The sequence below is a fragment of the Epinephelus lanceolatus genome, chromosome 16 (assembly GCF_041903045.1).
Source record: "Epinephelus lanceolatus isolate andai-2023 chromosome 16, ASM4190304v1, whole genome shotgun sequence".
Taxonomy (NCBI): Eukaryota; Metazoa; Chordata; class Actinopteri; order Perciformes; family Serranidae; genus Epinephelus; species Epinephelus lanceolatus.
This window is the reverse complement of record NC_135749.1, coordinates 7,008,884-7,033,872: the sequence shown is the minus strand read 5'-3', so window position 1 is coordinate 7,033,872 and position 24,989 is coordinate 7,008,884. Positions and strand designations below refer to the sequence as shown.

The 24,989-nt window shown below is 39.3% G+C and overlaps 1 protein-coding gene across 5 annotated transcripts in view; it reads right to left on the bottom strand.

Moving 5' to 3' along the window:
• The window catches only part of thrb (thyroid hormone receptor beta), a 170,822-nt gene extending 147,210 nt beyond the window's left edge, over positions 1-23,612 (bottom strand). For 4 of the 5 annotated variants that reach the window (XM_078175715.1, XM_078175716.1, XM_078175714.1 and 1 more), the window contains exon 1: positions 23,203-23,612. The gene's annotated coding sequence lies outside the window, so the exon portion shown is untranslated. The remainder of the gene's footprint in view (positions 1-23,202) is intronic. The other variant, XM_033636614.2, reaches the window with a different exon arrangement.
• Between the last annotated feature and the right edge of the window lie 1,377 nt (positions 23,613-24,989).

The following is a 24,989-nucleotide window of genomic DNA, read 5'->3' as shown; positions in this document are numbered from 1 at the left end:
GTGGTAGCTGTGCTGGTTCAGTGTGCCTTCAATTTTGAATAAATCCCCAACAGTGTCACCAGCAAAACACCCCCACACCATCACACCTCCTCCTCCATGCTTCACAGTGGGAACCAGGCATGTGGAATCCATCCGTTCACCTTTTCTGCATCTCACAAAGACACGGCGGTTTGAACCAAAGATCTCAAATTTGGACTCATCAGACCAAAGCACAGATTTCCACTGGTCTAATGTCCATTCCTTGTGTTTCTTGGCCCAAACAAATCTCTTCTGCTTGTTGCCTCTCCTTAGCAGTGGTTTCCTAGCAGCTATTTGACCATGAAGGCCTGATTGGCGCAGTCTCCTCTTAACAGTTGTTCTAGAGATGGGTCTGCTGCTAGAACTCTGTGTGGCATTCATCTGGTCTCTGATCTGAGCTGCTGTTAACTTGCGATTTCTGAGGCTGGTGACTCGGATGAACTTATCCTCAGAAGCAGAGGTGACTCTTGGTCTTCCTTTCCTGGGTCGGTCCTCATGTGTGCCAGTTTCGTTGTAGCGCTTGATGGTTTTTGCGACTCCACTTGGGGACACATTTAAAGTTTTTGCAATTTTCCGGACTGACTGACCTTCATTTCTTAAAGTAATGATGGCCACTCGTTTTTCTTTAGTTAGCTGATTGGTTCTTGCCATAATATGAATTTTAACAGTTGTCCAATAGGGCTGTCGGCTGTGTATTAACCTGACTTCTGCACAACACAACTGATGGTCCCAACCCTATTGATAAAGCAAGAAATTCCACTAATTAACCCTGATAAGGCACACCTGTGAAGTGGAAACCATTTCAGGTGACTACCTCTTGAAGCTCATCGAGAGAATGCCAAGAGTGTGCAAAGCAGTAATCAGAGCAAAGGGTGGCTATTTTGAAGAAACTAGAATATAAAACATGTTTTCAGTTATTTCACCTTTTTTTGTGAAGTACATAACTCCACATGTGTTCATTCATAGTTTTGATGCCTTCAGTGAGAATCTACAATGTAAATAGTCATGAAAATAAAGAAAACGCATTGAATGAGAAGGTGTGTCCAAACTTTTGGCCTGTACTGTATTTTTTAACAAATAAAAAGCAGCCACATATCAGTGATCCATGTCATTCATTACTGGACTTTAAGCAGTATTAACTTTGTCTGTGGGCTACAGCATAACAAAGTTCGAAATTACAATAAACACAATTAAAACAGACAAGAAAGAAGCAATTAAACCACGTGGCCTCTTTTATTTTTGGAAGAAACACAAATATCAAGGAATAATTACCAAGGTCCTGTTTATACGATTTCAACCGAAAACGGCAAACTTTAGTTGCGTTTTGGCTGATTGTTTACACCACAGCGGCGTTTTGGGTGCCTGAAATGTTTTGAAAAGGGGTTCCAGAGTGCAATTTTTTTGGAAACAGTACCGTCTCCGTTGTCATGTGAACTTGCAATATGCAGTTCCTCTGAAAACAGACTTTTCACACATACGCATTAGGCTTCCAGTCACTAGCATGCACGAGAAGGTCGACCATCACAACAACAATGGCAGACTCCCGAGGTCTGCTTGTGCTGCTCACCCTGTTGAATTTATCAACGCTTCTCTAGCAAAGTGCAGATTTACTGTAGCGACTCCACCTCGTCGTCCATCCAGACAAACGTTCGTGCGGATGCCATTTTGTTTGTCTGTACATCACTGATTGATATCAAAATGTTGTCATCTGAACGCGGACCTTTTTTCAAAATGGAAATGAGAAACGATTCTGTTTTCAGCAGATCGTTTTAGTGTAAACATGGCCCAAATCTACACATATCATCAAGTCTTCAAAATGCAGGCAGAGTGCTGCGCTTCTGAAATGCTCCTGGTTTGTTATGGCGCCATGCTGAGGACAGAATTAAAACCAGGTCCCAGCAGGGCACTGGAGGAATTGTCCCTTTCCAGCCCCCTTACAGTCAAGAAGTTAGTGAAGATAACAAAAATGTGTGACCATTCTTATTGTGCCTGACTTTAGTGGATCATAACATACTGGTTATGGAATTAATCTGCAGATGCTCCAGTTCAAAATGAGACCAAACCTTTGTATTGATGTCAGTTTTTGACCCATGATGAAGGCCAACATGTGGCCTGCAACAGTAGGATTACTTTTAGCCTAGCCGACATGCTTTTTGCTTTGTGATTTTTTGACCACTTGTAGCTCTGACCAGTCACTTAAGAGGTTAAGAAGACTCAGCAGCCAATGACAGTTTAAAAAAAGACTAATGAATAATACTGGTTTCTCAAAAACTGTGAATCACTACAGCCCTGAGAGGCCCATGAGCATACAGTCATAAACGTGCACAAAGAATATTAGGCTGATGGGTCCAGTAGTATGAGAAATTAGCTGTGTTCAGCCAGACAGCACACACACACACACAAAACCACATGATCCCCTCCAGGTTTACACCTGACAGAGATAATAACAGCTGTAATTATCACTGGACTGTGGGTGATAAATTACCCACACACTGGAAAATTAAAATCACTGACCAGTGCAGGGGAAGTTAAAAATCACTCCATCCTCTTGAGAGAAATAAAAACAGTCTTGATGGAGTTTTTATTAAAATGATAAAGAAAAGAATGGAATTGGAAATTATATTATTAAATCAGATCAGATGTGTTGGCCATATTCCATATTACCTCTTTTACTCCTGAGTCTTAGCAGGTCAAACATTAGAAAGGTGGTTTTGGTTATTTAAGTTCAGTTTGCAATGCAATAGTCCCATCTGGCACTTACTGGGTGTTCATACTAATCTTTATATTGTACAAAAGTTTGTTACGGGTATATCTCCACTTGTAAAAATTTAAGTTGTGTTGGATGGAAATTTTTCAAATATAATATGGTACCACGGACATTTAAATACAGCTATTTGACACTAACGTATTGTTCCTCAAACTTCTATAGTAACTGCAGAGGATGTTGCAGAAGGAGAGGAAGAGTAACGGGTGGAGACCCACACACAGACTAATATACAAACTGATACAGTTCAGGGCTTTATTAACCAAACCAGAAGTGCATAAACGCTAACAGGATCAGTAACAGGTAGGCGTTGAAACAGGGAAGGCAGTCCAAATGGGCAGACAAATCCAATAGTTGGGTAGACAATCATAAGTCTATAAATCAGGCAAAAGGTCAGACAGATAAAAGTCAAGATTTGAGTAACAGAGGGCTTGAAAGCTAAAGCACATGGCAGGAAAACAACAAAGAGACTTGAACAAACTGACAAGGTAGTGTTGACACGATACTACAATTAATACGTAGATACGATACCTGCCTAAATATCTTGAAACTGAAACGATACCACGGTAAAAACCAAAATCAACAGTTTGAGCGTAATCACCATGAAGTGCCAGACTTAACGTTAATGTCATTTATATTTATTATTTTCACATAGAACTGTAGATTATGTGCTATTTAGTGTTTGCTTGTTTGTTTTTCATACATATAGATGTGTTTTTGACAATGAATTAGTACATTTATAACATTAATATTCGGATTATTGTAAATAATTAGATCAAAGTCGTAGTGTTAATAGAGTTTTACTTAAGTTTATGAGATTTCTTTAGTAGTTATGTCAGATATCATTAATTGAACAGTGTACCCTACTCGACTGAGTGAATGTTAAAGTAACAGGAAATATTGTTGACCAAAATTTAAATACTATGGGTGAGTTTAAATTGATCATTTAAAATGGACGCTGTTGATCTGCATACTTGTTAACGCCTCATTTTTAGTAGCTTGCATGTTATGGTCAAATTAGCTCTACCAGGGTGACTGTTGTACAACGCTGCTGCCTTTTGAGTCTCTTGTCCACCCAAAGCACCTTCAAACTACTTGTCACATTCACCCATTCACACACCCATACAAGGTGCCACCTGCGACTTGCTCATGGATACTTTGACATGCAGACTGGAGGAGCTGGGGATCTTCTCATTAGTGGACAACCTGCTCTACCTCTAAACCACAGCCCCGAAGGTGTTTGCCCTTTTGGTACGTTAGCTAAATGAGCTACGTTAGCCAAACAGTTAGCCTGTCATTGCCCTTAATCGCCTCGTCAAACTCATAGAGTGATAAAAGTTAACTTGTCACAAAATAAATCACATTTGTTTGACTTATATCTGAGGCCACGGGCACGTCTTACTTCATCTATCATGCAATTACTAACCTGTCACTCTTTGAACAGGTCGACATGTCTGCTGGAGAGATGGTTTGCAAAGCTGGATGTGTCAGCTCCCTCGGTCTGCGTAGGACAGGCTCTCCGGTGTGGGTTCGCCCTGACTGTTGGCCATGTACTATACTATACTATACTATACTATACCAATAAAATGGTGTACCATTTTCAACGGCTTGTTATTGTGATACCTTTCTACTATGTGTATGCCACTCAACACTGTGGCACAGACTGTGTGGAAGAGGTCCTTTTATAAACAGCTGGGCTGATGAGAGAAAGTGGAAACAGGTGAGAGGAGGCGGAGAGTATCAGGTAACTGCAGGGCTGATGAAGGAAATGGCAACAGGTGTGTGGGTGGGAGGGGATGTCAGGTGAGCAGGACTGGATAGAGAGTCTGAGGGCATCTGCTGGACGGTTAGAGGATGGCAGGTCTGGGGAGTGAGAGGAGAGTACGTGGCCTGGGGGATGTGAGCAGGGACACAGGCCTTTGGACAAAGACAAAGAGCCCGGCCGGGCAAAGCAACTAAGGCACTAGAAAAGTCCTCATGACAGAAGGTTAGCATGAACATCACACTGAAGCTGACACGACAAAAAAAATCATAATAGGAACCAAAGTCAACAGAAATGCTTAAAATAATCAGATGTAGAACATGTCATCAGTTCAATGTGAGTTCGCAGGATGAGGTTTCAGTGTGTCTGAAAGACGTGTTGTGTAACGTTGAGCTCAAAGTTGTCTTTAATGTCGCAATAAAACAGAGGTCTATATTTTAAAATCAAATACATCTGAGTCACACTGAAAGATGAATCCTCAGATCTAGACAGGCGGGGCACGTCTCTGTCTGAGTCTGTGTGTGCAGGGTATCTGCGGGTTTCAGTAAGTTAAATTTAAGACTTTTTAAGACCTTTTTAATGCCACCTTGAATGGAATTTAAGACCAAAAAAACTATAAATATAAGCGATGGTTGGGGGATCCCGCTGTACTATAACCAGTGCTTAATTTGTAAAATTAGAAGTGGGGGGACACTTTTTTAAGTGGCACCAGAGCCGCTTCACTGCGCAACTCCGAATGGAATGGTTGTGACATCTAGTGTTGTCACGGTACCAAAATTGGGACCCACGGTACGATAACAGTGAAAGTATCATGGTTCTGAGTAGTATCACGATACCACAGCAAAAATGAGGCAGATGTGCCTTTTGTCATTTATAAAAAGATAAATCACTTTTCTATAATACATCAATGATATTTCAATGGAATAAATTACTTATTGATTTATTCATACTTCAAAAACAGCATCAATCAGTGATTAACATAGGGGGGATCAAAATAAAATAAATAAATAAAATAAAAATCAACCAGCCACCCTCCTCCCCTGACAAGTAAAGAACAGTCCCTTCATAAGAACAGTCTCTAAAGTGCGGTGAGGTTTGTGGACCGTTACCTGCCACAAAGAGAGAAATGTGAACGGCTCGTTTCTCCTCTGACACATACTGTGTGCCGCCACGGCTCGGCTGTCCAGGTACTACTGGGCAGTCATGACGCCAACAAAGAGGAAATTAGGCTACTGGACCTGGGGTCGGATTTCTCTGTCGCCAGTAGGGCTGTACCCAAATATTCGGATATTCGAATATTCGTTTCTATGGGTAGGTATGAAAATTTGGTATTCGATATTTGTTTTTTTTTTATTTACTTACTTTTTTAATTTAATTATTTTTTTTTTTTTTTTTTACATATATTTTTTGGTGCTAAATGCAGTCTTTTTGTTGTTGGTAAATGTAGGTTATCAATAAAAATCAAAACTTTTAAATTGCATTGTTAAAAATGTGAAAATATAGTATAGCCTACCAACGGAGCTTGTGCACGGCACGTTTGAGCGCATCCGTCTGAGGCTGTGGATCAATGCCAAGTTTTACCACTTTATCTCTATTCCCTCTAACTTGTAGCTGTTTGAGTGCCAGGTGGCCAGCACGCGCCATTAAGCCCTTTTCACACACAGCGCACAAAGCGCAGACCTCCGCCAACAAACCCATTCATTGTGTGCGTGCTACCGCCAGCGCGCGCCGTTATTGGACGGCGCATGGACACTCACAGAAAAGTGCCGCGAGAATAAAAAAAAATCAAAGAAATAAAGTCAGATTAAATATTCCTTCTGCAACAATTTTAAGACCTTTGAGTAATGAATTTAAGACCAATTTAAGACATTTCTAATTAATTTAAGACATTTTCAGGCCTTACTTTTAGATACATGAATTTAAGACTTCTTAAGACTTTTCAAGGATCCGCGGATACCCTGGTGTGTGTCTGTGTGTGTGTGTCTGTCTGTGTGTGTGTGTGTGTGTGTGTGTGTTTATATGTGTGTGGTCCATCTCCTCCTAAATATATGAATAGCAAAATGTTTAGAATTGCAGAAAAGTTGTCATTGAGCAAAATGACTTCATATCATCACATTATATTTACAGTATGTCGATCTGTTTCTGGTAAGGCCTCGTGGTTGGGATTACTGTATATGCTGAGAAATAAAGTAAAGCATTCTCGTGTGGCAGCCAAATCAATTCAACGGATGCATTTATTTGTATTGATGCATCAAGCCAATACATTGGATCTGTCTTGGTGCCGGTACAGACCCTATTAAGTGGGCAGGGCGAGAGCGTAGCATCAAATTCTGGGCCCTTTGCATGAGCAGTCTCTGAGAGTAATCACCCTTCCTCTCTTGATCCATGTCTCTCTCACACACCTTCTGATCTATTTCTTTATTTTTACAATCTTTCCCTTTGCTTTCTTTCTTTCTTTTCTTTTTTGGAACCAGATTTCCCTGTCTTGGGGAAAAACACAACAGCATGAGAAGTCAGTTAGCTTTAGCTCTGTTTAGAGACAAATCCTCATGCAGGGGCGGACTAAACCATTTGTTGCCTTTAAGGGGTGAGAGGGACGTCAGAGAGCCCCCACTATTTTTGTTATACAAAGTTCAGTCGTTTAACTGATTTATTCAGCAGAAATAAAAAATGTCAGTGTTTTTTTTTAAATGGGCTTTTGATTAGGTGCTTGAAATAAGGTCTGTGGTTCACACAAGTCTAATGGCCAATCTCACCAGGATAGTCCGGGGGACGCCAAAATGGAATGCCAAAAAATTTCACACCTTCATTTGGTTCGGTTCACTTTCACACTGCACTATTTAAAGCAGACCAAACCGCCTGGACAACGTTATGCAGTTACAACAGCTGCTTGTTTGGGGGCGATATTGCCCGAAACGACCACTGACCAGGAAGAAAAAAGCCTGAGGAAGAAGAAAACCCGGCTCACAGATTGGCCGGGACCGAAAACGGAATCCACCGCCTTCAGCTGGCTTGGTCACCACAAAAACACCAAACACCAAAATACACTGCGCTCTACGTCACTTCCTCTCTTTGGTTCACTTCCTCTCTTTGGTCCATTAGCATTTCCCACTGTAAGCAAACCGCACCAGAGTTCACTTGCAAGTGAACTGAGACTCCCAGTTTTCAAGGGGACCAGGGTTTGCTTGTTTGGTCCGCACCAGAGTTCGAATGAGCGTTCACACCACTCCAAATGAACCGAACTATCTGAGGAAGCAGACCAGTGTTCGTTTAAAGTGGACCAAACAGCGCCAGCGTGAATGCGTCCTAGGAGATTTTCACGTTTTGTTCTACGTCATAAAATCTGTCAGTAAATATCCCACTGTAAATTTTAGGCTACTGTATGTCTTAAAAAAGTCGGTTATTAACAAGTGGCTGAGCGAGACGACAGAATGTCATCACATCTTGTCATTGTGGTGACGTTAGGTCATGCGACTGTAGTTTAGTTCGTTTTTAGCCTAACATTAGCATTTTATTTCTGGTGGTTGCATTTAGGCCTCAGTAATCATGAAAGTGCTGTTCATTTGTGAAGATTATCGTGGCAAATAAAACATGTAAGTATCATAAATATTTGTTTGCCACAGAGTTTATTGTCCGATTCAAAATCCAAAGGAGAAATCCCACTGGATTGTTAACGTGGTAACCAGTGCAATGCTAACGTCTGCGTCGGCCTACAGAAAAACATCATTCCTGGAGCACTCTGTATGTGTGAACAAGAAGTTATAGACTCATGTAACCTCACACACAAAGAACATATCACACTGAGCTACACACAGTAAGGGATACATATTTGAAGTCAAATGCTACCAGCTCTGCAGTTAATGATCTTATAATGAGCAACTTTTGTTCGAACTACGTCCGAACGCAGAGTCTGACAATAAATGAAAAAAAAAAAAAAACATACAGTATAGGCCAAAAGTTTGGACACACCTTCTCATTCAATGCGTTTTCTTTATTTTCATGACTATTTACATTGTAGATTCTCACTGAAGGCATCAAAACTATGAATGAACACATGTGGAGTTATGTACTTAACAAAAAAAGGTGAAATAACTGAAAACATGTTTTATATTCTAGTTTCTTCAAAATAGCCACCCTTTGCTCTGATTACTGCTTTGCACACTCTTGGCATTCTCTCCATGAGCTTCAAGAGGTAGTCACCTGAAATGGTTTTCCAACAGTCTTGAAGGAGTTCCCAGAGGTGTTTAGCACTTGTTGGCCCCTTTGCCTTCACTCTGATTGGGTTCAGGTCCGGTGACTGTGGAGGCCAGGTCATCTGCCGCAGCACTCCATCACTCTCCTTCTTGGTCAAATAGCCCTTACACAGCCTGGAGGTGTGATTGGGGTCATTGTCCTGTTGAAAAATAAATGATCGTCCAACTAAACGCAAACCGGATGGGATGGAATGTCGCTGCAGGATGCTGTGGTAGCCATGCTGGTTCAGTGTGCCTTCAATTTTGAATAAATCCCCAACAGTGTCACCAGCAAAACACCCCCACACCATCACACCTCCTCCTCCATGCTTCACAGTGGGAACCAGGCATGTGGAATCCATCCGTTCACCTTTTCTGCATCTCACAAAGACACGGCGGTTGGAACCAAAGATCTCAAATTTGGACTCATCAGACCAAAGCACAGATTTCCACTGGTCTAATGTCCATTCCTTGTGTTTCTTGGCCCAAACAAATCTCTTCTGCTTGTTGCCTCTCCTTAGCAGTGGTTTCCTAGCAGCTATTTGACCATGAAGGCCTGATTGGCGCAGTCTCCTCTTAACAGTTGTTCTAGAGATGGGTCTGCTGCTAGAACTCTGTGTGGCATTCATCTGGTCTCTGATCTGAGCTGCTGTTAACTTGCGATTTCTGAGGCTGGTGACTCGGATGAACTTATCCTCAGAAGCAGAGGTGACTCTTGGTCTTCCTTTCCTGGGTCGGTCCTCATGTGTGCCAGTTTCGTTGTAGCGCTTGATGGTTTTTGCGACTCCATTTGGGGACACATTTAAAGTTTTTGCAGTTTTCTGGACTGACTGACCTTCATTTCTTAAAGTAATGATGGCCACTTGTTTTTCTTTAGTTAGCTGATTGGTTCTTGCCATAATATGAATTTTAACAGTTGTCCAATAGGGCTGTCGGCTGTGTATTAACCTGACTTCTGCACAACACAACTGATGGTCCCAACCCCATTGATAAAGCAAGAAATTCCACTAATTAACCCTGATAAGGCACACCTGTGAAGTGGAAACCATTTCAGGTGACTACCTCTTGAAGCTCATCGAGAGAATGCCAAGAGTGTGCAAAGCAGTAATCAGAGCAAAGGGTGGCTATTTTGAAGAAACTAGAATATAAAACATGTTTTCAGTTATTTCACCTTTTTTTGTTAAGTACATAACTCCACATGTGTTCATTCATAGTTTTGATGCCTTCAGTGAGAATCTACAATGTAAATAGTCATGAAAATAAAGAAAACACATTGAATGAGAAGGTGTGTCCAAACTTTTGGCCTGTACTGTATGTCAGACTGAATATGTTGCTGATAGTTCAGCAATATATTCATGTTCATGTTTACCTCCTGCAAGTCCCATAATGCAACTCAGTGGTTTCGTTTCACATCTTTTAAACTCTCTTTGCCCAGCTTGTAAGTTTCCCATCAAAATATTTTCTCCAAGCCCAAGCTGAGACAACGCTGATGACATCATTTCAGTCACAGAAGACATTATATAACCGCCTTCAAAAACAGAGCGGTGCTTCTCAAGACTAGGTTTAGGAATGTAGAAGCCCTGCCTTGCTGTTTACCTGTTGGCCTACCTGCACACCTGCTTGTTTATCTGAGAGCTGCCTGATTAGTCCGCCAGTTGCCAGCTGTAATCCTGCCTTATTGACCGAGTGCACTGCCTTTTAAACTCAACCTGCTGCATCCCGGTGTGAGCTTTTGGATCCTGTTACCTGCACCCTGTTACAGGAGCCCTCCCAGCCGATGTGATTTCATCTCGCCAACAAAAGCTCGAGCTCACACGTGTAAAATGCATGAGAAGCTGATTACAGCCATTCAAAGCTTTTATCTGAGTGGCTGCAGGAGTAGATTTCCCAACTGACCTCCCTTTCCTTCAGACCCACTGCTGGGAGGACAGAAATTCACTGGTGACCATTACTGAATATTTCAACTGCAAGGGGGCTGTGGGGTGAACTGCAATTGCAATTATGCAATCTAAACTTCCTCTGTACCGTGATAGTCCATTTAACAACTAAATACTTCCACATGTGTTGGGGCGGAGGTTATGGTTTATTAATGGAATCAGGGGAACATGTACTCAAGAGCAGCGGACGTGACGTGAGATGTGCTGTAAAATCTGGACAAGCTTTCACACTGTGGAGCCAAAAACTGACAAAAGGAAACAAGAAGTTATGAAAGGAGTCGAAAATATAACTGAGCACATTAATAAAGCATACAAGTTAATTAAAGTTACAGAGGGTAACTTTTAGCAGCCGTACAGAAGGCTGATAATCTGCCTCCTCTCAGTGCTCCTAATGGCATTTACAAGAATCACAAAAACAACCAATCAGAGCCGCGAAGTCTCCAACACAGCTGTCAATCATGTGAGTCGCTGCTCGTGAACTGCGGCCAGCCTGTCAAACTGGGCGGGATCAATGCAGTAACAGATTTTTATTTGATCAGTGCGGCCTTGTTTGACAGTTTGACCACAGTTCACTGCAGTGATTGACGTGATTGACAGCTGCTCTCTCTGAAAATGGCCTGTGATTGGCCGAAGTCTCCCGTCCTGGCCTAGATTTTCCAAACCCTGGAAACAGAGCCAAGCAGAGGGACAGATGTCTAGTGTTCTTTCTCTCCGCTTGAATTACAGTATGCTCAAAGTTTATTATGAGATTTCTGCTCAATGATGCCAAAATTAAAACGTCTACTTCAGCTTTGAAAAAGTGGATATTTATATAAATTTATTTTATATATTTATTTATTTTATTTTATATATGTATCAGTTTCCCCAACTCTGACCTCCGAAATATTGATTCATTCCCACACTTTAAATCCTGGCTGAAAACTCAGCTGTTCAGGCTCTCCTACTCTCTTAAGCCTGAACAGATGTTTCGTTTATCTTTGTTTTGTTTGCTTTTTAAACTGATATTTGTTTGTTTGTTTGTTGTTAAATGTTAAATTATCTTGTACTTTGTATTTTTTTTGTATTTTATTTTTGCGACCTTGAGTGTCATGAAAGGTGCCCAGAAATAAAATGTATTATTATTATTATCATTATTAGTTTATTTTAAATATTTATTTACATTTATTTATATTTATATAGATTCATTTTATATATTTATTCATTTTATTTTATATATGTATCAGTTTATTAGTTTATTTTAAATATTTATATTTATATAAATGCATTTTATATACTTATTTATTTTCTTATATATATTATATATAAACATTTATTTATATTTATATAAATTTATTTTATATATTATTTTATTTTATACATGTTTAAGTCTATTATTTTATTTCATATATTTATTATATATATTTATTTATTTGTTTATCATCTCCAATTATTTTATTTTTAGCTGATTAGTTTTCCTTTTTTTTTGGCCGAAGGAACATTTTGATATTATTATCATCATCATCATTATTATTATTATTATTATTATTATTATTATTATTAGAACTCCTTGGCTGACCTCTCTTCTTCTATTTTATAGGAAAATGTATTCATATAAATTCATCTAATAACTGTATTTTAGCTAACTAGCTAAAGTTAACTTTCTTCCCAAAACTCCACCACCCAGTGAATAAAATTGTTTGCTGTATTAAAATCACTCTATGAACTCTTGTATCAGGAGTCAAAGAATTTCAGCTGGCACACATGTTAATTAGTTTACGCCAATTAGAAGTGCAAAGGCACCCCACACTGACTCTATGGATAATTAACATTTCCTTTCATTATTTAATGTGTAATTGCTTTGCAACACTATATTATTTATTGACATGTTCATTTACACGTTTGACTCATCTCATGACCTTTTCCTGCCCTCTTCAGTGCTCCACATCACACTGTGTAACTGCAATTTGGCATTTCATGGCTTTTTCACTGTAAGATAAAAGTTTAATTTGTATTACTGTATGTATTCCTGCATCTGAACAGGGGTGTAGGTTTTTGATCAGTGAAACAGGACAACATTTTGAACGTTTAATTTCCTGCATTCTGGTGAATTTTTTTGCACCTTTGTGCATCAATTTGTGGTGTAAATGTCTTTAAACTTGTCGTAAAGGTTCTCTGCTGCTGTCATGTTTTTATTGAGGAGACAAATGCACGTCCTAAATCCCCCAAAATTTACACCTATGCCTGACAGACCACATTAACGAACCATACAGCCGACGACAGCATTTCATCATATGGATTAGAATATATCCACATGTACATATAAATGCAGCGATATCGTACTTTCATGGGCTTTAGAACAGATCTGTGTTTGAGCTTCTCCAGAACCTCATTCTGTTTTAACACGATCAGATAAATTCATAGCAGAAAACTCTCACTTTGGAATGTAACAAGATTCTCCCATAAGAACAATAAGTGAGTATGACGACAGGCGCAACTGCCTGTACTTGCATGCAAACAACCACCTGCCAACTTACATAGCCGACGGCTTCATAAACTACAGCAGCGAGTGGAGCAGCAGTCCAGGAGCACTGGCTTTGGCTGTGCTTGTATCGTGAGCGAGAACTTTTATGGGTTCGCAGGTTAAATACTTCTGATTATAATGTTTCATTATATCCCACAATGTGAAGTGGCAAGCGCCTACAAAAAGCAGCACTATTGCAATTATAGGTGACATATATAGGTAATATTCTCGTGCAACAAGTCTCGCTCTGCTTCCATAATGTCCTTTACTCCTTCAGTGACGCATCGTATTGTAAGACGACATGTACATTTCCCAGCAGACTAGAAACTAGGGATGTAACGATTACCAATATTACGGTAAATCTCGGTTAATTTTTACACGGTAAGAATGACCGTTTATGTTTAAATTAATTGCATTATCGCGGTGGATTATCAGGATATGTAATAACAGCCTCATTCAAGTCTCGCGATGCAGGCGCTGCGTGAATGCGTAGCATGTGTAAACAAAAAGAATGAAAACATGGCGGAAGGTGGTGATAGCGGCACTCAGGACATTTTCCCCCCAACTAAACGCACAAAGTCTGAGGTCTGGGCGTACTTTGGGTTTCTGAAGACTGCCGAGGGACAGCTGGTGGAGGACAACTATCCTGTGTGCAGAACATGCAGAAAGAAAGTTGCTGCGAAGGGTAGCAACACTACAAATCTACTGGCTCATCTCCGTGACCATCATCCACAGCTTTACAGCCAATGCAAGTTATGCCATGCAAACGTCAGTTATTGTGGGAGGGACTTCGGTTTTACTAAGATTGTCATAATGTGTAACTCTCAACGTATACGGGACATTTGAGCCGTATGTGTCCTCCTAAACGGCAACTAGGTTTTCCGTTTTCGTTTAAGACTAAGGAGCTAATACTAGCTGAGTAGCTAATAGCCGTATTAGCAGCTATGTTGCTAAGTGTTTCAAAACGAAACGGAGCTGAAAACACTGAACGGAGCCGACAGAATATAAACCGACATAACGTAACGCTAATTGAGATCAACTATGATTGAATCACTATGATTATGGTTATTGTATGGCGAGCTAGAATCGATACAGACGGCCAGTTATGCTTTCTCGACATAAGCTCAAGGAAACAACATAAAACGCTGCCGTGTAACCTTTAACCGAGAACCTTAATGGGGGCTCTTGGTTTTATAAGGTTAATTAAATTCACTGCTCATAGTCTTGACCTAACACACACACACACACACACACACACACGCACACACGCACACACACACAAGAGCATGCATTCTGTGTAATGATGACCATTGCCCTTAGGGTTTTTTTGGTTTCTCCTGCACATTTGTGATGTCTATTCTATATATTGTATGTTTTTTTGTTCTACTCTTGCATTGTTTTATATATATTTTTCCTCTCATGCTAATAAATAATTAATATATAAATTGTTAACATATTTTGCTGACTGTTAAAATGCACCAGACAAATAAGCTTTGCTCCTGCAATGTGTTTACATATTTTATTAATTTAAAATAAAATTTTCTGTTGCTGTGCCAATCCCTTGCCCCTTTAATGTGAAAGTTTCATTTAAATATAAGATTTTGGCCGTTAACATTTTAGTATGATAAGGAAGTTACAATATTTAGTGAAGTTATTTCAATGTATCTATTTTTTGGACATTTTACAGCGCTTAAAAAAATATCGCGATATTATCGTTTACCGTGATAATTTGGTCACTATAATCGAGATATCAAATTTTCCATATCATTACATCCCTACTAGAAACACATCTGAAACACGGCTGTTCATGGATTATTTAAAACAAACGGGACACATAATGGTGTCATTTCACTGCACTGTCCTTTATCACTATATTAAAAAAAGCATGATGCATTATGGGTCTTACACATTAAAAGGAGTCCCTGATAGTGTTGGCTTCAGCGTGGATTAAGTGCACATTAGACGGACTGTGCTTCGGTTACTTGCAGCTCATCAAGATGACTGACAAGATTTGGAGCTAAGGGAGGATGGGATGAAATGAGGGGCCACATTTAATTGTTTTGTGCCAAGACGTTATTAAAATCTTTATGAACCACTGTGGATACTTGTGCTGATTATAATAACAGTGGGTGCATATTTCATAATGACATGTTTCTGAGATGTGACGGTTGGCGTGTACCGCACTGCCTATTTTGCAGTTGTCAAACTGAAGTTTTTGCAGGAAATGATCACATAATGACACGCGGCTCGCAGAGAAGCTCATTTCAATTTCATTTATTTCAGTGGATAAATGCAACTTTGAGCCTTACGGTGGGCGTGAGGGCTGAGACACAGTTGAAAAATATAATAACTTTTACTAAGACAAACCGTTGCTCCCCTGTCGAACTGCAAAAAGCACCGAGTGACCTGGAAATTATTCCTGTGTTCCTTTGTCTTTAGTTACACCTGTGCTGTTCTCCTTTGTGAGAAAGTCAGAGTTAAATAGTCTCACTCCAGTATTCTAAAATCAAATTAATTGTTCAACAAATGTCTGTGGAAATTAATGGGAAAATGAATTTCACCAACTATTATTTATTCTTAAAACATTTTCATTAATTGTTTCCCGGGAATTATTATCATCATTGAAAAATATGCCCATTGTTTTCTCTAATACTTTTTAATCACCTGGTCTATGAAACACCACAACAATATTCTACAGTATAATGTGATTGATCAGTTACTCTGAAATCAAAATAACTGCCATTTAATTTTCTAATTCACTAATTGTTGCAGCTCTACACAAAACAGCTGCACAGTACACGCTTGGCCTCATATAGGCCCACGTTAAGATTAATAAAGCTGTGAAAATAGACACAGTCTATTTGACTGATGAGTAGTTCTGTAAGAAAATATCAAAAGCAACTTTGGTGGTTTCCTATAATATTCCAGCATAAACAAAATACTGAACTCTATTGTAGAGATGAATGCAGCAGAACGACTTAAGACACAGTAGATTAAATACATACAAGGAGTGACAAGGCCTGGGACGCCTGTACGTCCTCACAGGTGTTTCTGATTGGACCCCTGCTCAGGTTAAATTGTTGCATCCGTGCATGAATTATAAATTGTACCAAATGAAAAAAACAAACAATATTTTTATTGAGTAGTTTGTGTTTAGTTTCAAATGACTGTCCCATGTATTAAAATAAAATACATTTTTGGCTCATTGCTAACAGGACGCAGCATTTATCTGCCGATATCCACCTTGCTGACCGTCGTCTGACTGTCATCAAATAATATGACGCTCACAGTGGCCGATGTTTCTGTGTTGTGTCAGGTCAATTTTACACACAGGGCTCGAGACTAACAATGTCCTGTCGCCCCTTGGACAACAGAAATGTGTTTGAGAGAATGGATGCCTTAGAGACAAAAGAACACAGTAAACCCACTACACTGTTTTTTCCGTGATAATGCAACATTGAGAACAACAAATCTGTGTTGACATCAGAAGGAGGAGAGCTAGTAAACGTTAGCTAGTAGCAGTTAGCAGTCGGTGGCTGGAACTAACAGCTAACAGATGTTAAACTGAGATACGTTATGATGCGTTCAAGCTCTATTCAGTAAAAAGTAGTGGTGGGGCACGATTTAAAAAATTATTTAATTAATTCGAGGCTTTGTAATTAATTAATCTCAATGAATCACATTTTTATTAAACAGCAATATTTGACACAATGAGCAGAGTTTTTCAATTCGAATAAATTTTGGTTGACGACTGAATCAATGAATAAACATATACGTGAACTTAAACAACAACAATGTTTATTTTTATCTATATTTATCTCTGCATTTTTCATCTGTCAACTACATTCACAGATTAGTGCAAACTCAAAGTGTAATATTATATTCAACATTTTAAGGCTCTGAACCTGTCTGTACCAGGACTGTCGTAGCTAATGTTAATATTGCATTGATGTGATACCGTCGGCCTGAAGTGCTGCAGTGGTAAGAAAACTCTTTGTTGCACAATTTGCACACAACCATGCTCTTATCCAAGCTGCCATCTGCCCAACAAGCCAAGCAATGAGGTTTTGTCTTCCATCACTGTTCACCACACTTTCTTGTGTCACATCACTCAATGCATCCTGTGCATCTTCTTCACGGCTGGCAAACGAAATTTAGGTGCATTACCACCACCTACCGGGCTGGAGTGTGTGCATCAGTGTTACTGTGTGCCAGAAATTAGGGAACTAAGAAAGGTGCGATTAAAATATTTTTTAAATGCATTATTTTTTCTGTAATTAATTAACTGAAATTAACACGTTAAACCCAGCCCTAGTGAAAGTGTAACTTATCTTAAAATTAGTTAACTATAATGTTGAGTTACTTCTGTAAAATGTAGTTTCTGGTGAGAAACTTGAATCAATACACTTGTTTGATAAATTAATATTTTGATGTTTTCACAGCAATATAAACTGAAGACTCAAAAAAACAGCATGCACATCCAAAAACAATAAATACTGTTTTCGGACTGAAGAACAAATACAGAAATACAACAAAAAAAACAGGTCAGCACACCAGAAACTGCTCCTTTTGGAAATTTCGATCGCATCATCACATGTGACGTTTCACGCACCAGCCCTCATCAGACATGAACGACATCAGGAGACACACCTCTATATGTACAACCAACACATGTAGCTATACAGAAACAGAGTACAAAACTACACCAAAGGAATACAATTCATTTACAAAAATATGCATTTACAAAAATATATTAACAAAAAGTACATTTACAAAAAGGCCAACAGTGCCTCGAGTATCAACTTAACAAAGACGTCACAATGACGTATAAATTCAAGGTGAAATTGTAGGAGAAAATATTTTTAAACTTCATATATTTTTTTTCTTTAATAAAGATGCCTCTAGTACTACAAAAATTGGTAATACTCAATGAGAAATACCACAGCAATGTAATAAACAAATCCAAAATGTCACATGTGGTGCTTTGATTAAAATTTCCTGTTTTTTGTGGTATTTTCACAGCTAAAAAAAACAGATATTAGAGAGGTAAATCTAATATATTATCTATAATAAAAAGGCTTCTGAAGCAGTTATTTTAAACATCATTCATGTGAAAGAATATATTAAAGGTTCTTTTTATAAATTTGTATGATTGAATTTGTGCTTATTCAAAAGACTGAATGGCTTTAAAACATTTCAGTTATTTTTTATAATGCAGATTTCTTTGTTTCCCTGGCACAAGGAGGGGAATAAATAACAACAACAACAACAACAACAAAACATCCGTGTTGGCTACTGGCCAAATTGATATTTAAACATCAGCATAAGACAATAATTTTACCAGTACGTCCCAATAAATCAAGTCTTGTTTCTATAAATGAAATAAATGCTCCTAAATCAATTTGAAGAATTAATCCGAATCAATTAAATGCAGTATGTTATTAATTAACAGAATAACAGGCCTGACATGGGCATAGACGTCACAAATGTAACCTGCACTACAACTCTGCTCACCCACTGTATGTGATCTGATGCCACTGCTCTCTGCTATTAGGAGTCAAGACTTGTTAAATCAAATGTACAACTGTCATTACAGGGGCGGGGCTTCCATCTAGCAGCTAACAGGTTCCAACAAATACACCAAAACAACATGTACATAAATGACATTATTTAATAAAACCTGCTGTATGCAAACTGCAGTGATGCATGCTGCACTGTTGCAAACACGAGGACGCTTTGAGTTGAAGATGTCGACGCAGGTTTGGAAATGTTATTATGCTTTGTTACAGTGAAGGCAGACGATATCAGAAGAACTTCAAAGCTCTGTCAATGACCCAAATCTATTTGGGTCGATTTTCAAAAAAGTTTCAAGGCCTTGATCAGAAAAAGAAGAAATAAGAAAACCCTTCTGCCTCCCTCTGCTTCATAAAATCACATTAGAATTAAAAGGTGACCTGAGCCCAACATGGCCACGATATAAAGGCCCAAGTATATTTAATTCATTAGAATATTTAATTAAAAAATTACTCTGCCATAATGATTTAAAACTACCTAATTTGCAGACAAATGGTTTTGATCTATTTCCAACAGGTCAGACTGAACAGGTGACGCTCTGCTCCCTGTTTGGGTCTGAACCCAGGGGACGCAGACAGAGACAATCCCTGGCACTGACTCAGATACAGTTACACAATTCCTGTTCAAATCATCTGTGACTAGAGTTGGCTTGATTTCAGTTCTTGCTGGTCCGGACCGGTGTGCGAGCTTGACCCACTTTGATTTTATGCAAGCAGGCATTTGTCATTATGACACTTTCTGGCAAATGAAAAAGGAGCCTACATCAGCAACCTGTGCCGACAGCGTCACTGCACTGAATCCAACTCGTACTGCATTAATAAAAGGCTTTATGACAATGTGATTAACATAATGTGTTTGTTTATAGATGGACTAACAGAGCCACTAATGTCTGACGGGCAATGAGCAATGTATTGCCAAAGCTGGCAACTTGAAGGAGAGGGGGAATCTGCATGATGCACGTTGTTTCTTTACTAAAAAGTTCATGTGTTTTTTGGGGTGACGAGATCAGCTGCCTTGGCGGCTGTGGCGCCTCCTCACGACTTGCTTCTGCTATGTATTTGGTGTTTATTGGTGTTTGGTGAACCAGCTTCGAGGTGCATTACCACATTACCACCACCTGTGGCCTGGTGAAGCTACTCTCTCATTGGCTCTCTCAGTTGAGTGCTGCTGAGTCAAGTGTGACACGTAGTGGTAAAATTCAGCGTCCCCGGTAGGGCTGTCACGGTAACCACAGTATTGCAATACCAAGCAACCGCCAGTGACCACCCTCCTCCTGACACCGCAGCTTCTGTTCAGTAGGAACTTTCAATTTCTCTGAGCTATTTCAGATTAGTAGGATTTGATAAGTATAAAAAACAAATCATTGTCTTATATATAAAACTGTTTATTTCAATGTCTTAACATTTTTTTCAACATCAACACAGTCACTGTCTAAAGTCTGAAACTGTTCAAAACTTAATTTCAATGCCTGAACACAGCTGTGCAAAACAAAACTGCAAATATTTCTATTTATATATATTCTCTGTGTGAATTTGGAAGTCTGTCACATTTTACGGGCCTTAAAAATTTTGTGATAATACAGTAATAAAGTCCAAATGTCCTCAAATTAATACTTTTTAATTAACAGCGTCTTAGCTTGTTACTGTTGTTTACACGGGTCAAATTTGTGTGCAGCATTAATATTATTAATTATAGATGTTATTACGCACAAATAAGTTTAAACCCTAAAAAATCTGATCAGGAACCTTGCCCACTTTTGTGTTGACATCAGCTGCAGACTAAGTTAAGCAGAATGAAGTATAAGGTACAGCAAATCCAAATATGATCATTTTTTAAATTAATTTCTGAGCGCTGTGTATTTACACATATTTATTTGAGCACCTACACTACGCCGAACGCTGCACATTTGCTGTTTTCTGCTCAACAAGAGTTAAAACATGACTTTACAACTTTAGGTAAAACTGCAGCAAATCATCACTATCCCTTTTTATTCAGTTGTCCAATCACAATGGAGGAGGGGCGGGTCTAATACCACAAACACCGCTGAGCAACAACAACAATGGAGGAGAAATTAATACTGAACCAACACAGACCGGTCGGACCGTCCTCTCTCCCTACGTGCTTCAGCCTTCCCTTCATCCAGAGCAGGTACTCCTGCATCAGAGCAATCACATGCAACTAAATGCTGCACCCTCATTGAGCTTCTGCATTTAACAGTTAACAAGTATTTAATTTGTTTTAATACTGTGTCATCCTGGTCTTTTAAAAAAGCAACAGTGTACCCTGATAACAGCCGAACAATAAAGCTTAATTGCAAGGCATTAAAATCAGAATAAATTAACTGATTTGCAAAAATAACAATATCATGCTGTTGAGCCATCTTTAATCACCACAGGGGAAATTGTTTCACACCGACGGCCTTATAAACAATATCAAACCAGATATCAGACCAGATAGGAAATATTCACACCCTATATTTGTGTCCCTCCTCGTGCACAAATCTTATCCTGCTCCTACAAATCCATACAGATGCCCTCTCGGTGGTCGACTCGCAGCCTGTGCAGCACCAGAATCTGTTTTGTGCTTTCCCAAATCTTTTGTCATCATTATACCTCCATACACAGGCTCCCAAAAAGAAGTGGGAAAAAAAGGCATCTGGACGACCTTAAATACCCTCGGCTGAGAACCGATGCTGCGTTCACTAGCTCCTTGGAAACTCTCTCTTTGCATGATGTAAATATGAGTTGTCGTGCATTTGAGTGCTGGTTTGGGAATAAAACAAGGCAGTGTCGACGAAGTATCGAAGTGTTTACTGCGTTTATGCTGCTGCTTTAATGTGTGGAGGGAAATTAACGATTTGCACGAATCGAAACGTGTTTAAATGCCACGTGTAGCATGGAGAAATATTCATATTCATATACTTTTAATATTTCTTTGACTTATTATTAAAGAAATCTATGAAATCCTAATGAAATCTGATGATGCTCGATGTCTGAAATGCTTTGTGTGCAGCTGTTGTGCATACATATGCAACATTTTAATATTTCTAGTCATTGCCTGCTTTTTTTTTGTTGCACCAAACAGAAAAAATGCATTTATATATATGTTGTAAATATTACTTGCAACATTAGCTGGTGTCATAGGTTCAATGCTATCCGCCCCTTGAGCCTCACATCTCGACACGCAGGATAAAAACTCCCACAGTCACCTTGCCGGATCGTTCATGCGCGACCACTCTATATTCTGACAGCCTTTGAAGGCATCATTTTATGCTCATAAGGTAACATGTCACCTATCACACTTCAAACTACAGCCAGGGAAAACATTACAGTTAATAATCATTTGCAAACAGGCCCAACTGACTTCACACTCACACAGAAAATCTCTCCTCACATTAATGCCTCATGTTTTGTCACATGAAGCATGAACACACAACTTCAGTTTGTGCAGTGTTGGTGACACACTGAGGTGTAATGTGCAGGAGTCCAACCTTTAAGGTCACTAATGCACTGTCTAAGTATTGCTTATTTTGCATGCCAGATGTTTATCGAGCGCCTCTGTTAAGTTGATGTTGCCAAAACGAAAGCAAAGATTACATCAGAAACGGTGAGCTGGAATATATTTCCGACATATAGTCCAGCTCACATGAAGTAAAAGTGAAGTAGAGCCTGTCAGAGGAGAATTATCATAAGCTGATAGGATGCCACAGGCTTTGAGGGACACGATAACTTGGGCCCATAAACCAACTCCCTCAAGTCTTCATAAAAGCTAGCCCGGATACGTGCTGTTGTCTTGCACTGGCAGAACCTCAACATAATATCTGCCAATTTAATCTGCTCTCGCTTTTTGGTAAAATCAGCTTCATAAAACAACAGCTTTTTAGTGTGTTTTTTAATCATTACAACCCAGTGTTAAATTCGGCGTGGATAAAACACACCAGAAATATAATAAAACCTCAACTTTTATGATCAGCTCTTCTTTTATGCCTGCTATCTCACCAAAACAAAATACACCATCGTGGGCGTAGAGGAGCGGTGTCAAGCAATAATAAAGTTTAAATATCATAGTGATAAAGTGCTGCTTGCTGGATAAATTATACCCCGAATTGTCATTTAGACTGAAGTTATTCTGGAAAGGTCTAAGACATGTTCACCCAGGTGTGAACCGACCGCCGATTGGCAAGGAAGCACTGAATTGCAGGAATTTTGAATGTAGTTCGGCACATGTTATTCCCTCCATTGGCAATAAATAACACATTGGTGGTGATGTTAACAGCGTGAACATGTATATGAACATTTGCCTCAGCACGCGCAACGCACGGCCATCTAGCTGTTATTACTGTCAAGCACCCAGTTTTTGGAGAGGCTGTCATTGGCTAGACTGCTGTCAAAAATACCCCAAAAATGAAAACATACCGCATATGCAAGACGAGATCCTTTCCCAATATTATTTGGAGTCCCAGTGCCTGTGCATTCCTCCTCAACTGGAACCAGTGATGATCTCCGTCGGCTAAACTGAACGGGACACAGCGCCAGGGTTTAACCTAAAATGACCCGCGCTGGTGCAAATCAGGCGAGAGCTGCGCGCGTGTCTGCGTGTGCACTGTGTGAGTGTGTGCGTGTGTGTGTGAAGTGAGAGTAGTATGGGCTAACAGTGTCTGCGGCTACGAGAATCTGTGTCTCTGCACGCAAAAAACTTCAACATGGAGCCGAAAACAAACGTTAAAAAGCGGCACAGTAACGAAACTGACAATTGTAGCGCCCCGGCTGCTCGCTACGGGGGATCAGGGAGCCGAATCACGGGCAGGAACCGAACAAAATAAGCCTCGCCCTTATTACTAACTCCCAAGTTTTTTTTTTTTTTTTGTTTTTTTTTTTTTACGATGGCGGTTGGGTGTTTTTACAGTAGGCCTGGTACATGCCGACAGAGCAGGAAACATAACGCTCAAACTTAGTGTGTGCGTGTGTGTGTGTGTGTGTGTTCAAGGAGAGCAGAGGAAAGATGTTGATCAAATTATTAATTATTATTTTCTATTATTGGCAACAAGTCTAAAAAAAAAAATCACTGTAGGCCTAGTGTTATTTAAATTAAATTAAAATAATATTAATTACAATTAAAATATTTAACAATTCATATTTTTATTCTCATTATATATTAATTTTGTTGTTACAGATTTTTTGAGATGGTCAGCGTGTATATGTATGGAAGCCAACAGCAGCCTTTACTGCAATAATTTTTTTAATGCTGTTATCTGAAAATCACAATTTAATTATTATTATTATTATTATTATTATTATTATTCGCTATTGGGTTTTGCTCTATTACCCAAGATGAAAAGATAATCACAAACAGGTTGTTTCCTCTGATTAGGCGACTCATATGAGATTATGAGGCAATGCCAGCAGCGTGAATGGCGTCTTGTCACCTGTAGTGACCGGAGTTGGGTATAACGCGTTACAAAGTAACAAGGCCTTGAGATGTGTTGGTTTGTTGGACTTTGCCTCATCTTTTCTTTTCTTTTTTCTTTTTTTTTTTTTGCTGTGTGTTTTTGACTCGTTAGATAAGCTTTTCCAAAGTAACGCGTTAGAGTACTTTGATTACTTTTTGCAGTAACGAGTAACCTAATGTGTTAGTTTGCTGTTTGAGTAATCAAATACTTAAGTACATTTTTAAACAAGACATCAGTTACTTCCGTTACTTTTAGAAGGCTGGTCCTTCAGCTCTGAAACAGCAACAGCTGTCGTTTGGTTCTAATAACGGAGATAACGTTAAACCTATCAGTCTGAAAGAAGCCACAGAGCTTGTGGCTCGCTACGTGGACGGAGAAATGCTGCCGTTGTCCACGGTGGAGTCTAAATAGGTGGAGTAGGACTCACTGACAGACATATTTCAGACTCAGGACTTGCATTATGCCTGGTACACGCTACACGCCGGTACTCACCAATTATCCCCGGTCATCTTTCACGGCGTGTGTGATGTCATCGGGTTATTCTTGTCCTATTTTTATTTCACTATTTGAGTCACTGTGTGTGTTCATGTGCCAGCCGACATGTTGTTGTAGTCACCTAAAAGCATCAGCAGATGGCAGGAGCTACATTTGAAGCGCCATATGTAAACTATCAAGCTACTGTATCTTCCACAGGAAGTTCTGACAAATATTTCAGAATAAAAGCCTATTTAGAAAATGGAGGGATTCTCTCAG